The sequence below is a fragment of the Prionailurus bengalensis genome, chromosome E1 (assembly GCF_016509475.1).
Source record: "Prionailurus bengalensis isolate Pbe53 chromosome E1, Fcat_Pben_1.1_paternal_pri, whole genome shotgun sequence".
Classification (NCBI taxonomy): Eukaryota; Metazoa; Chordata; class Mammalia; order Carnivora; family Felidae; genus Prionailurus; species Prionailurus bengalensis.
The window spans coordinates 57855993-57868819 of record NC_057347.1 but is presented as its reverse complement, the minus strand read 5'-3'; the positions used below and the strand labels follow the sequence as shown (position 1 = coordinate 57868819).

Sequence of the window (12827 nt, the reverse complement as noted above, 5' to 3'; positions counted from 1 at the left end):
CGCCCCTGAGCGGTGGGGACTTTGTAGTCGGAGGACGGCCTGGGGCGGGGCCGCGGCGGAGGGCGGGGCCACGGCGAAGCGCGAGGGCGGGTCCGTGGCGGCGCTGAGGCCGGCTTTTGGAGACCTCGTATTGTCTCGCTCCGTTCCCCCCAGCCCCCTTTTGCAGACGAGCAACGTCCCGAAGGTCCCAAAGTCAGTAAACTGCAGCAGTGAGAGCCGAGCTCGGTTCGTCTGAGATAATTTTCAGGAAAACGTGAAATCCTAATTCTCATTCGGGTTTTAAGTAGGGAGAAGTGATAAAGGCTTTATTTCTACTCGTTAATCAGAGAAGCAAGCAGCCAGACGTTAAAACCAGTTCAAAGAGAATAGAAAAGGAGACCCGTTTATAGATGAGGCGCATTGAAATGAACATGTAAGTAGAGACAGAACTAGTTTTTCTGCAGGGTGGGGTTGGGGGCGGGGATCCCTGAGCTCCCCAAGAGACAGTCTACACCTTGTGAAAGAGAGCAAGGCTGGGGTCAGATGACTGCTTGGATGTGTTCCACTGAGGCATGGATGTTTTTCTACACCCCGAATCTGCACTCTGCAGTAGGTAGGGCCCCCAAGCTCACAGGGCCTGAGGGTTTCTCACAGGAGGCACGTTCCCAGCATCTTGGGCACTGTTCACAGTAAAAGTGGTGGAAGGAGATCTGAGCAGGGAGAAGTATAGTCCGGCAGGAGGAATCCATGAGCACCTGGCCCCCGCGGTCCCAAACAGACCAGGCTCAGGCAGTCACCGCTGAACAGAATCCAAAGACCGAGAAACAAGCAGTGGGGAAACAAGAAAGGAATTTATTTCAGGGAGTCCAGCACTGGGAAGACAGCAGACTGTCAGCTCAAAGACTGTCTCCAAAGTGCTGAAAAGACTTCCAGGTTGATATAAGGAAAATGTGGGGCAGAGGTCGGTGGATATGTGCAAGTGGGCAGCGGAGGTCAGGCGGATCACTGTCTTGGGGTCAATCATGCGGGGTCTTGCCGGCTCAGGGCAGTTCTTGGTGCTTGAGGGGGGTAGTTTTCCGTTCCCACCACGGGATGCTTTGCCCGAAGGATTTGTTGCCCGAGTTAAGAGATAAGCTGGAAGAACTGAATCGGAGGTCAGAATGGAAGTAGTTGACGTCCTGTTTCAGACGCAGGAAGTTCAAGGAGGCCAGGCGCAGGGCTGGGGCCTGCAGGGCCAAGCGTGGGCCAGCCTGAGGCTCTCCTCTCCCAGCTGCTGACACCCCTGTGTGCAGCTGGGAGTGTCCAGCGCTGGGCTGCAGCTGTTCCGAAGCCAAGTTGAGTGGGCCTCTTTACCGTGGTTGCAGACTTTGAACTTGATGAGGCCCCAAGCGTCCATAAACCTTGAGCGCGGCGTGATGATTCAAGCTGTGGAATTTGAGCCCGGGCCACACTGCCGGGAGGACAGCCCATCGTGGAGCAGGGGACAGCGATCCACGGGGAGGACAGAGATTGCAAAGTGCTGGGGAGTTCGCCAGGAGAAGGGGGAGCAGGGCCACAAAAGTCACTCCAGCTGTGATCAGGTGAGCACAGAGGATATGAAGTCTGTGGTCCGTACTTAACCAGTTGTTCCCAAGCACTTACCCGCAGCTTAGTGATAAATGTAAATAAATAAGCTTTTTGTCCTAACAATTAAAACATAGTTCTTAGAGATACATTAAACAGTCCTTAGGTAATGCTCAGTCTCTGGGGGGAAAATATGCCCAGGCCTCTCTTTTCTGCCCCTCTGCACAGCATTAGCCTCTGGTCTAGGCGGACAGGGGACAGTCAGGTCTTGTGACCTCTGTGTCGGCCCCTGCTTGCTGCCTTCCTGGCTGGCCCTCGTGGCTCCTGGCCTCTCTGGGGATCAGGACGAGCCTGGAGGTCCCCGTGTCTGCCTTGAGGTCACACTGCTCCCTGCTGGGGCTCTAGACCTCTCTGAGATCTGGCTGGGCCCCCTAGAACCCTAACCCTTGTAGGATTTCCAGATAAAATACAGGATGTGTTCCCCTGCATGTGGCCAGCCTGTGTGCCTCCCTCTGTGGACACATAGTCACTCCAATGACACTAAAATGGCATACCCAGACTGCCTGCCCTTGCCCGGCCCCTACACAAACATTACATTCACTTTCCCCTTTTAAAAATTTAAAGTGCTCTAGAGAAAATTAAGGTTCCTTTTAACCCCCCTCCCTCCTGGTTTCCTGGCCTCCCCTTGTCCTTCAGAGATGCCTCAGTGTCCTACTGAGGACATCATCAGCTAGGCCTCTTTCCTTCGAGATGTTTTAAAACATCTGGGGCTCTTGGGTGGCTCAGTCAGTTGGGCGTCTGACTTTGGCTCAGGTCATGATCTCGCGGTTCACGGTTCGTGAGTTCAAGCCCTTGTGTCAGGCTCTGTGCTGACAGCTCAGAGGCCTGGAGCCTGCTTCCGATTCTGTGTCTCCCTCTCTCTCTCTGCCCCTCCCCCCATTCATGCTCACGCTCTCTCTTTCTCTCTCCCTCTCAAAAATAAATAAACATTAAAAAAATAATAAAATACTTCGAGTAGTAGCTGGAACTACAGAACATTGTTTGTGTCTTATAAAAATAGCATCATGTTGTACAGATTACTCTGTATCTTGCTTTTTTCACCCAGCAATCTTTTTGAAATCGAACCATGTTGAATTACATGGCTCTAACATGTCCGATTTTACTGTTATTTAATACGCTGTCACTTTAACACATCGCCGGCCGCTTTCCAACCTGCCCACCTGTGGCCATTCAAACAGAAGCATTTGTTTGCTTTTATTTTTTGAATGTTAAAATGAACATCTTTAGGGGCGCCTGGGTGGCGCAGTCGGTTAAGCGTCCGACTTCAGCCAGGTCACGATCTCGCGGTCCGTGAGTTCGAGCCCCGAGTCAGGCTCTGGGCTGATGGCTCAGAGCCTGGAGCCTGTTTCCGATTCTGTGTCTCCCTCTCTCTCTGCCCCTCCTCCGTTCATGCTCTGTCTCTCTCTGTCCAAAAATAAATAAACGTTGAAAAAGAAAATTTAAAAAAAAAAAAAAATGAACATCTTTGTATAAATCTTCTGGGACACCCATTGGCTATTTTTTTTTCTTTTTCAGGTAAAAACACAGGAGTCGAGTTGCGAGCGGTGATCACGTGCACATTGTCATACTTTACCCTCGCTAATGAGCTGGTCCAAAGGGGCTCTCGCGATGACACGCTTCCATGCACCCGGTATGTATGTGTTGCCCCCCAGCCTCTTAGCCCTGATATTATTTAACTCGGATTTTCTGCTCACCCGATGGGTGCACCTAGCAGTCTCTTTTTTATTTATTTATTTATTTTTTACTTTTTTTTTTTTTTTTTTTTGAGAGCGAGACAGAGCACAAGGGCAGAGAGAGAGGGAGACACGGAGTCCGAAGCAGGCTCCAGGCTCTGAGCCATCAGCACAGAGCCCGACGCAGGGCTCGAACTCACAAACCGTGAGATCATGACCTGAGCCAAAGTTGGACAGATGCTTAACTGACTGAGCCACCCAGGCACCCCAAATATAGTTGTGGGGTGTGTGTGTGTGTGTGTGTGTGTGTGTGTGTTGCAGATATATAACTTCCAGATGCCATTGGAGGTGGGCCTTTAACATTTTATTTTCCTTTTTGGTTGTTGGTCTGTTCAGATTTTTCTTTCTTCCCGGGCCAATTTTGCTAATAAATGTTTTCCTGGAAAAGTGTCCTTTTCATGAGGTTTTTCAAAGGCGGGGTATTAAGTCCTTCCTGATCCTATTTTTTAATCTCTTGGTTATGCCCTCTCTTTAATTCCAATGTTGTTTATTTGTGTTTCCTTTTTTTTTTTCTTGATGCTTTTTGCTGAAGGACTATTTTATTAGTCTTTGCAAAACACAAGTGCTTGGGTTTGTTCTATTTTTTTGTTTGTTTGTTTTCTGTTTCCCTAATCTCCGCTTTTATTTTATTTCCTCTTATTTTCTTTGGATTTCTTTTGTCATTCTTTTTCTGGCTTCAAACATGGACAGTTTGGTTCACTTAGTTTTAAATCCTTCTTGTGTTTATATAAATACAGCAAGGGAGGGGCGCCTGGGTGGCTCAGTCGGCTGAGCGCCCGACTTTGGCTCAGGTCATGGTCCCCTGGTTTGTGGGTTCAAGCCCTGTATCGGGGTCTGTGCTGACAGCTCAGAGCCTAGAGCCTACTTCGGATTCAGAGCCTGTGTCTCCCTCTCTCTCTCTCTCTCTGCCCCTCCCCTGCTCATGCTCTGTCTCTCTCTCTCAAAAATAAATAAACATTAAAAAAAATATTTTTTTTGAATGCAGCAAGGGAATCCATGTGTCTCCAAGAGTGAAATTGCACTGGAGCCCACAGGTTTTGATAGGTAGCACTGACATTTCCATTCAGTTCTAAATACTTCACAATCTCTGTTAGCTCCTCTCTACCCCATCCAAAATGGTCCTTAATTTTGCTACAGGAGAATTCATCAGTCTGGTCTGTTATGATTAGTACTTTTGTGTCCTTTTCAAAACGTATTTCCCTACCCTGAAGGCATGAACATATGGAATGCCCCATCATAGTGTTTTCTAGAAGCTCTGTTGCTTTGCCGTTCACCTTCAGCTCTGCATCTCGGGCTGCATTCATTTGTGTTTACGATGTGAGGGAGGAGGACGCGTTTTTTTTTTTTTTTTTATCATGTGGATCCCCAGTCATTCTGTGGTTTTTGGAGGAAAGACCGCCTTCATCCAGTGCTCTGCAGAGCTCCTCTCTGGAAAATCAGTGTCTGTACATGCTTGAGTCTGTTTGGGGCTCTGCGATGCTGAGATTTTACAATAATGTGTATTTGGTCTTCATTTCTGGCACAGAGCTCCTAAACCCTTGGAATATTCCCTAAATGATAAGAGCCATTAAAGTATCTTTTGTTAATCCCAACAAGCCCCTTTCAACCACACCAGAGTTTATGCCAGTGAGGAGACTTCTGGAAAGCCTCTAAGCATAGAAGCTGGTTTGACAGGGAACCAACCTGGATCAGAGAGTGGGAACTTTCAGGACCGTCCCCACCGCCTCCTGGGAGGGGAAAGGAACTGAGACAGAGTTCATCACCAAGGGCCAATGATTTAATCAACCGTGCTTGTGTAACAAAGGCTCTGGAAAACCCCTGAGCTACAGGGTTGGGAGAGCTTCCTGGTTGGCGAGCCCATGGAGGTGCTGGGAGGGTGGCACATCCCCCAGCGAGCCCATGGAAGCTCCGTGTCCCTCACCCTGCCTTATGCGTCTCTTCCAGCTGGGTGTTTGTTCCTGAGCCATGAACTTCTAGATCGTAAGTGTCGTGTACATCCCGGGCTGCCCTGGTGTTTGCTTCTCAGAGGGCAAGAAGCAACAGGCTGTCCACAGACTGAGACTTTATATCGTCTGAATAATACTGTGTAGTTCTCCACACAGACATCCTACACACCTACTGATAGATTTGCTCCTGTAGGTAAATGGCAGGTGGAAGTGGCATTTTGGATGGGTTACAGGTGGTTACGGGTGGGTTACAGGTGGGTTACGGGTGGCTGCAAATTCACTTCCTCTCCTCCCAACAAAGGAGGGAGTCTATTACCCACTCCTTCTCTGGGCTGACCGGTGGTTAAGTAGCTGTGGGAGGGCTTCTCGGTCTAGGTCTCCAGAGGTCTTGGAGATTCCGCGCCTGCCCTCTCGGCCCCTGTGCTGAGAGCACTGTGCTGTAAAGAAGCCTGGCACTCACGTTAGGCTGACAGCCACCCTGCCATCCTGAGGCCCACAGAAGCGCCCAACCAACCTGCAGACTCATGAGAAACAACGAAGTGGGCGTCTTTCAGGATACTGAGTTTTTTAGGTGGTTTGTTATCTTACAATGGATAATGCATCCAGCATGTTTATTTAGAGAGCAGGGGGAGGGGCAGAGGGAGAGGAAGAGAGAATCCCAAGCAGGCTCAACACTGGCAGCATAGAACCTAACGCAGGGCTCGATCTCACAAACTGTGAGATCATGACCTGAGCGGAAATCAAGAGTCAGACGCTCAGCCGACGAAGCCACCCGGGCGCCCTTATTTACTTTTTTAAAATACTTACTTATTGGGGCGCCTGGGTGGTTCAGCCAGTTAAGTGTCCAACCTCACCTCAGGTCATGATCTCGCGCTTCATGAGTTCGAGCCCCGTGTTGGGCTCTCTGCTGTCAGCACAGAGCCCGCTTCAGACCCTCTGTCTCCCTCTCTGTTGTACTTCCTTCACTCATGCTCGCTCACTCGCTCTCTCTCTCTCTCAAAAATAAACATTTAAAAAATAAATAAATGGGGCGCCTGGGTGGCTCCGTCGGTTAAGCGGCCGACTTCGGCTCAGGTCATGATCTCACGGTCCGTGGGTTCAAGCCCCGCGTCGGGCTCTGCGCTGACAGCTCGGAGCCTGGAGCCTGTTTCAGATTCTGTGTCTCCCTCTCTGTCTCTGACACTCCCCCGTTCATGCTCTGAGGTCTCTCTCTGTCTCAAAAATAAATAAATGTTAAAAAAAAATTTTTTTTAAATAATAAATGAAGTAAAATAAATTATTTATAAATGGGGCTCGAACTCACGAACCCGAGGTCAAGAGTCACACGCTTCCCCGACTGAGCCAGCCAGGTACCCCCTCCAGCATTTGTTTTTAAATTTCATTTTCAGCTTGTTGCTGGTACAGTGATCTTTGTGTATCGACCCTACACGCATCAACTACTAATTCTAATCATCGTCTGCAGCTTCTTTTGGATTTTCCGTGTAACTTACCAGCTGCGAAGAATGGCAATTTTATTCCTTCATTTCATAAATCCTTACATCTTGTATTTCCTTTCCTTTCCTTACCACACCGGCCAAGACCCCCAAAGCAATGCCGAGTACGTGCCATCACCCATCACCGAGTCCTTGCCTTTGGCCCCAGGGCCCGAGAAAGAGCTTGCCACCCTCCGCCTCTAGGGACAGTGTTTGTTAGAGGACTGTCCGCAGACCTGCTTTGTCCAGCAAGGGAACCTGTCTTCTGTACCACGTTTACGAAACTTTTCCATCCGAAATGGAGATGATTTCTAGAAGCCTTGAAGTGGTGATATGACTTTCATTCTTTACTTTGTTAATGTGGTAAAACACATTGGCTTGATGACGTTCTGCAAGGCTGCCTTCCCGAATAAACCCAGTGGGCTTGGACAGTTCACTGTCCCTCTTACCGCTGGCTTCGGTTTGCGGGCACGTTGTGGAAGATTCTCCCTCCTGTGCTCGTGTGTGGCACCCGCCGCGCTCTCCCTCTCCCGCGGTGTTCTCCTAGGTGTTGGCATCAGCATTATGATCACCTCAGTAAACTCACGGACTGTTTTCCGTGTCTACAGCATCTGGGGCGATGTTTGTTTCTTTTCCAACTTCATTATTTTCTTCCTTGTATCTTTGTTGTTTCTTTTCTTACTTTCTGTGGGTTAATTTGCCCCTCTTTCCCTAAGTCCTTAAAGGGATGCTCATCTCATTGATTTTCAGCCTTTCTTCCTGTATTGATACTTGAGTAAAAGCTGGACGTTACGCCTCGCTTTAGTATATCCCACGGGTTTTGATACATAGTGGGGGTGATTTCCATTTTAGTTAATTTCAAAATAGTTTCTCATTTTGTTACGATTCGCTCGTTTTTTTTAACCCATCGGTTATTTGGAAGGATATTTCCTAACTCCCAAACATATAATTTGCTTTTTGTTATTGATTTTTGGCATAATTGAATTATATACTTGGGTATACACTGAATACACACAGAGAAAATACCGTGTATGATTCAGTCCTTTGAAAGTAAAACTCACTTTATGGCTAAGATGTTTTTGTTGTTTTTTTGTTTTGTTTTGTTTTTTCCAACGTTTATTTATTTTTGGGACAGAGAGAGACAGAGCATGAACGGGGGAGGGGCAGAGAGAGAGAGGGAGACACAGAATCGGAAACAGGCTCCAGGCTCTGAGCCATCAGCCCAGAGCCCGACGCGGGGCTCGAACCCCCGGATCTGGTCACAGCCAGATCGTGACCTGGCTGAAGTCGGACGCTTAACCGACTGCGCCACCCAGGCGCCCCTGGCTAAGATGTTTTTAAAAACAGGCCATGCGCTCGCCTGAAAAGACTGTATTTTGCAGTTGGTGTTCTATAAATGACCGTTAAGTTGGATTTTCTAATTCTATTTCTCCAATCCTCTATTTATTGATTTTTTTAAAGAATATGATTATTCTATCAGTTGCTGAGAGGGGTGTGTTAACATTTCCCACTATGATGCTGCATTTGGCTTTTCCTGTTCCTGTGCCTTGACGTATTTTTGAGGCTATGTTTTTTTTTGTTTTGTTTTGTTTTTTTTAAATGTTTATTTATTTTTGGGACAGAGAGAGACAGAGCATGAACGGGGGAGGGGCAGAGAGAGAGGGAGACACAGAATCAGAAACAGGCTCCAGGCTCTGAGCCATCAGCCCAGAGCCCGACGCGGGGCTCGAACTCACGGACCGCGAGATCGTGACCTGGCTGAAGTCAGACGCTTAACCGACTGTGCCACCCAGGCGCCCCTGAGGCTATGTTATTAGGCACGTACAGACTTTAAATTTACCTTCTCTCGTCCTGGTGAATTGACTGCGTGGTGATCTTGAGATGCCTGCTTTCTAGTAAGCTTTATGCTTTAACGTCTGACATTATAGTTCTTTTATATATATATAATGTTTATTTATTTTGAGAGAGAGAGCATGAGCTGGGGGAGGGAGAGAGAGGGAGAGAGAGAATCTCAAGCTGTGAGCACGGAGCTCGACGAGGGGCTCGATCTCACAAACTGTGAGATCACGACCTGAGCTGAGATCGAGAGTCGGGTGCTTAGCCAACTGAGCCACCCAGGCGCCCCAACTGAGTGCTTTTTAAAATTCCGTCCCCTTCCATTAGCTTGGATGTTACACCCCTTTTACTACGATTTACTGGTTATTCAAGAGATTACCGCACACGTCCTTCATTTATCCGAGTCAAATACTACGTTACTTTTACTTATTTCCAAGCCAACGTATGGATGGCACAACACCTAAAACTCTATATGCCCCTGGATCCATTATTTGCGCATGATCGAGCTACATATACAGGCAATATCTGTTTAGAATTACCACCCAGTTTACCATGTTTGTGAGCTCATTCGTGTCTGCATTCCCGACCTTCCCTCTGGGATCACTTTCACTTCATGTGGGTTTGCCAGGGGTAATCGGTCCCACGTTTTGTTTGCCTGAAACCGTCTTCGTTTTGTTACATCATCCTGGGGAATAGAACTTTAGATCAAAAAGCTGTCGTCTTCCAGCCTTTTAAATGTACCATCCCGCTCTCCTTCGGCTTCCTTTCCTTCTGTTGAGAGGACATTGTCAGGTTCATTACTGCTCCCTGGAAAGACAACAAGTCCCCCCTTCGTGTTAAGATTTCCTCCTTGCCTTTGGTTTGCAATGGTTGCCCCACCCTGTCCGTGCGGGGCGCACCCTTGTTTTCATTCATCCCGCTGGGGATTCGCTGCGCTTCTGGAATCTGTGCCTTAGCGGCTTTCCTCCATCAGGTGACGTGCTCAGCCGTTGTCTTCTCAATATCGTTTCTCTTGTGTTCTTTCGTTTCTCCTTCTGGGACTCCAGCTGCACGGACGTTGGGGTCTCCTTCTGGAACTCCAGTTCCCTGTACAGACATGTTCCCCATTCTGTAGCCCCCATGCCCTCACCTCTCCGTGCTTCTTTCTGAATATCTTCTTCTGATTTATCTTCTAAGTCACCGATTTTTCTCTTTGGCATACAACATGCTGGTGCCCTCGGCCACGGGGCTCTTCATGGTGGCACCTGGTTTCTCCCCCCCCCCCACTTCTGGAGTTTCCGGTTGATTCGTTCATGTTCGTCAGTTATCACGAGTTGCAAGTTCTCCGCCACAACCCTCGGTCTTTATCTCCTCAAATGTGGCGAGAACGGCTGTTTCCATCTCTGATTGTGATAACGCTAATGGGGTTCTTCCTCCCCACGCGGAAAGCGTGCTGTACTCACCTGTCGGATGTCTTAGTAAGGACAGTCTCAAGCTGAATGGACAGCTCACTTGATGGCTATCTCGATTGAGCGGTTGGCCCTTTTTCTCATCTCTAGGCACGGAGGTTTCCGAGTGTGCCTCGAACTCGAGTGTGCAAACTTCTCCTCCTATTTGTGGCGATCTCTAAAGTGGAAATTTCTTGTCCTCGCCTGACCATCCGCGTAAAGAGCAGTGGGCCCCGCTCCATTCCGCCCCAGGAGGAGCCGGCTAGCAGGGCCAGCTGATGGAGGGCGTCTGAGGTCGCTTCGCCTCTCCAAGCCCTGCTCCAGCTGCGAGGGGACATCGGAGAGAAAGGCACGGTCCTCAATTAGCTGTTCCTTGTGGAATGCTTCCCTTGGCACCTGTGTCAGCCTCCCGCGTTTGAGTGACCTCATCCAACAGTTGGTTCCAAAGTTCTTGTTAAGTAATGCTCTCGGGAGAGCTAAAACCCTGACCGTCCCATCCCATCTCATGAACCTGGACCCTGACCCCACCCTGGGCCAAGCCCAGAATAGTGAGACTGGCTCTGAAGGTTACCCGCCTGGAGCTCCAGGGTTTCCCGGGGCCCGAACAGAGAAGGGCAAGGCTTCCAGCGTGTGCACAGGCGTGCGCTTATAACTACTGAGATCTGATTTACGCAGCACACAATCTGCCCGTCGCGAGCGCGCAGTTCAGCGGTTTCAGCGTCCTCACGGAGCTGCGTAACCACCACCGTCGTCCCTTTTGGAACGTTCTCATCCACCCCAAAAAGAGAACCCTGTACCTGTTAGCAGTCGCCCCCTTCCCCCAAACCTCAGCCCCTGCAAACCTCTAAACCTGTTTTCCGTCTCTCCGGATTTGCCAGTTCAGGACATTTCCCACACTTGGTCTTTTGTGACTGGCTCCCTTCACTTAGCGTCGTTATTATATAGCAGGTGTCACTGCCCCCTTCCTTTTTACAGCCGACTACTCTTCTGTTGTGTGGATAGACCACATTCTGTCCATTTATTCATCACCTCATGGGCACTTGGTTTGTTTCTACTTTGTTTTGAGTAATGCTGCCGAGGACCTTTATCTACAATATTTTCATTTCTTTTGGATACACACCTAGGCATGGGATTGCTGGGTCACCTGTAGCTGTCTGTTTAATATTCTGAGGAAGCGCAAGACTGTTTTCCAAAGCGGCTGCACCATTTTACACCCCTGCCAGCCGCGTAAGGGGGTGACAGCCTCTCTACGTCCTTGCCAACGTTTGTCGCTATGATGACAGCCATCTTGTTGGCTGTGAACTTGTATCTCACTGTGGTTTTGACTTGCATTTCCCTGGGGGCCAGTGATACTGAGCATCTTTTCATGTACTTACTGGTCATTTGTAAATCTTCTTTGAGAAATGTTTATTGAGACCCTTTGCCTATTTTTTTTTTTTATTTTAGAGAGAGAGAGGCAAGTGGGGGAGAGGGATAGAGGAAAAGAGAGAGATACAGAAAGAGAGAGAATCTGAAGCAGGCCCCATGCTCAGCAGGGCTCGATCCCACAACGCTGGAATCATGACCTGAGCTGAAGTCAAAAGTTGGACGCTCAGCCAGCTGAGCCACCCATGAACCCCCCCTTTGCATATTTTTTACTTGGTTTTCTTTTTTTGTGTGTTTATTTATTTTTGAGAAAGAGAGAGAGAGTGGGGGAGGGGCAGAGAGAGGGGGAGACAGAGGATCCGAAGTGGGCTCAGCGCTGACAGCAGAGGCCCCAGTATGGCTCGAAGTCACGAACTGCCAGACCGTGACCTGAGCCAGAGTCAGATGGCCAACCGACTGAGCCACGTAGGTGCCCCAGTTTGGTTTTCTTTTAATTATTGAGTGGCAAGAGTTCTTTGTATGTTCCAGATAGAAGTCCCTTATCAGATCTATGATTTTCAAATATTTTCTCCCATTTCGTGCTGCCACTTTCTCAGTCACGTCCTTTGAAGCCCAGAATTTTACATCTTGATGATATTCTGATTTATCTATTTTTCCTTGTGTGGCTTGGGGTTTGGTATCACAGCTAGGAAACTACTGCCTCTGATACAAGGTTGGGATCATTTACAGCCAGACTGTTTCCTAAGAATTTCGTAGTTTTAGCTCTTCTGTTGAGGTCTTTGATTCACTTCGAGTTAATTTTTGTATACGGTGTGAGGTAGGGGTCCCGCTCTTTTCTTTGCCTCTGGGAGCGTCTTGTTTTATTTTATTATTTTCTGTAAAATTGTGAGTTTTCTTTTCATGATCTGGGCAAGAAGGGCTCATTTTATTCCAGTTACTGTGGCCCCCAAAAGAACAGTTTGCCATCATACCATTGTGTTCCCATAGCGAACACCACAGAAACTCATCCCTGAGTGCAAACGCGCGCGCGCACACACACGCACACGCAATAACCCCATGGGATGGGATGTGTACGCCTCACCGCTCCCACCCCTGGCTCCAGAAGCTCGTGAAAGTTGTAGCATAAACAGTTCTCCCCTTTGGCGGAGTCATCAGCTGTTTCTAAGTCCTTTTGCTAAAACACTAGCATTTGTTTTGCGACTGAGTTTATCAGGTCTTTTCCAGGAATGGTTAGCCAAGTCCTTACTAGCTGAGGTCAGGGCACAGGGCAAGGAGCCCATGCAAAGTAAGTTGCTTGGGGAGGGAGTCATATGGGGCAGATAACTAGGTGCCAAGCATCCACTGCTGAGGAGGCTACATCTGTGTCACACCACAGTTAACACCCCAGAAAAGTCCTCCGGAAGGCAAGTACCCTATCTTATTCGTCATGGCGTCCCAGCACCTAGC

At 48.6% G+C, this 12827-nt stretch overlaps 1 long non-coding RNA gene across 1 annotated transcript; it reads left to right on the top strand.

Annotated features, from left to right (window-relative positions):
• The first annotated feature begins 59 nt into the window (after nucleotides 1-59).
• LOC122486170 lies at nucleotides 60-1561 on the top strand. The gene is made up of 2 exons (XR_006298041.1): nucleotides 60-412; nucleotides 1344-1561. It is a non-coding gene; the product is annotated as an uncharacterized LOC122486170 (long non-coding RNA).
• Nucleotides 1562-12827: the final 11266 nt, after the last annotated feature.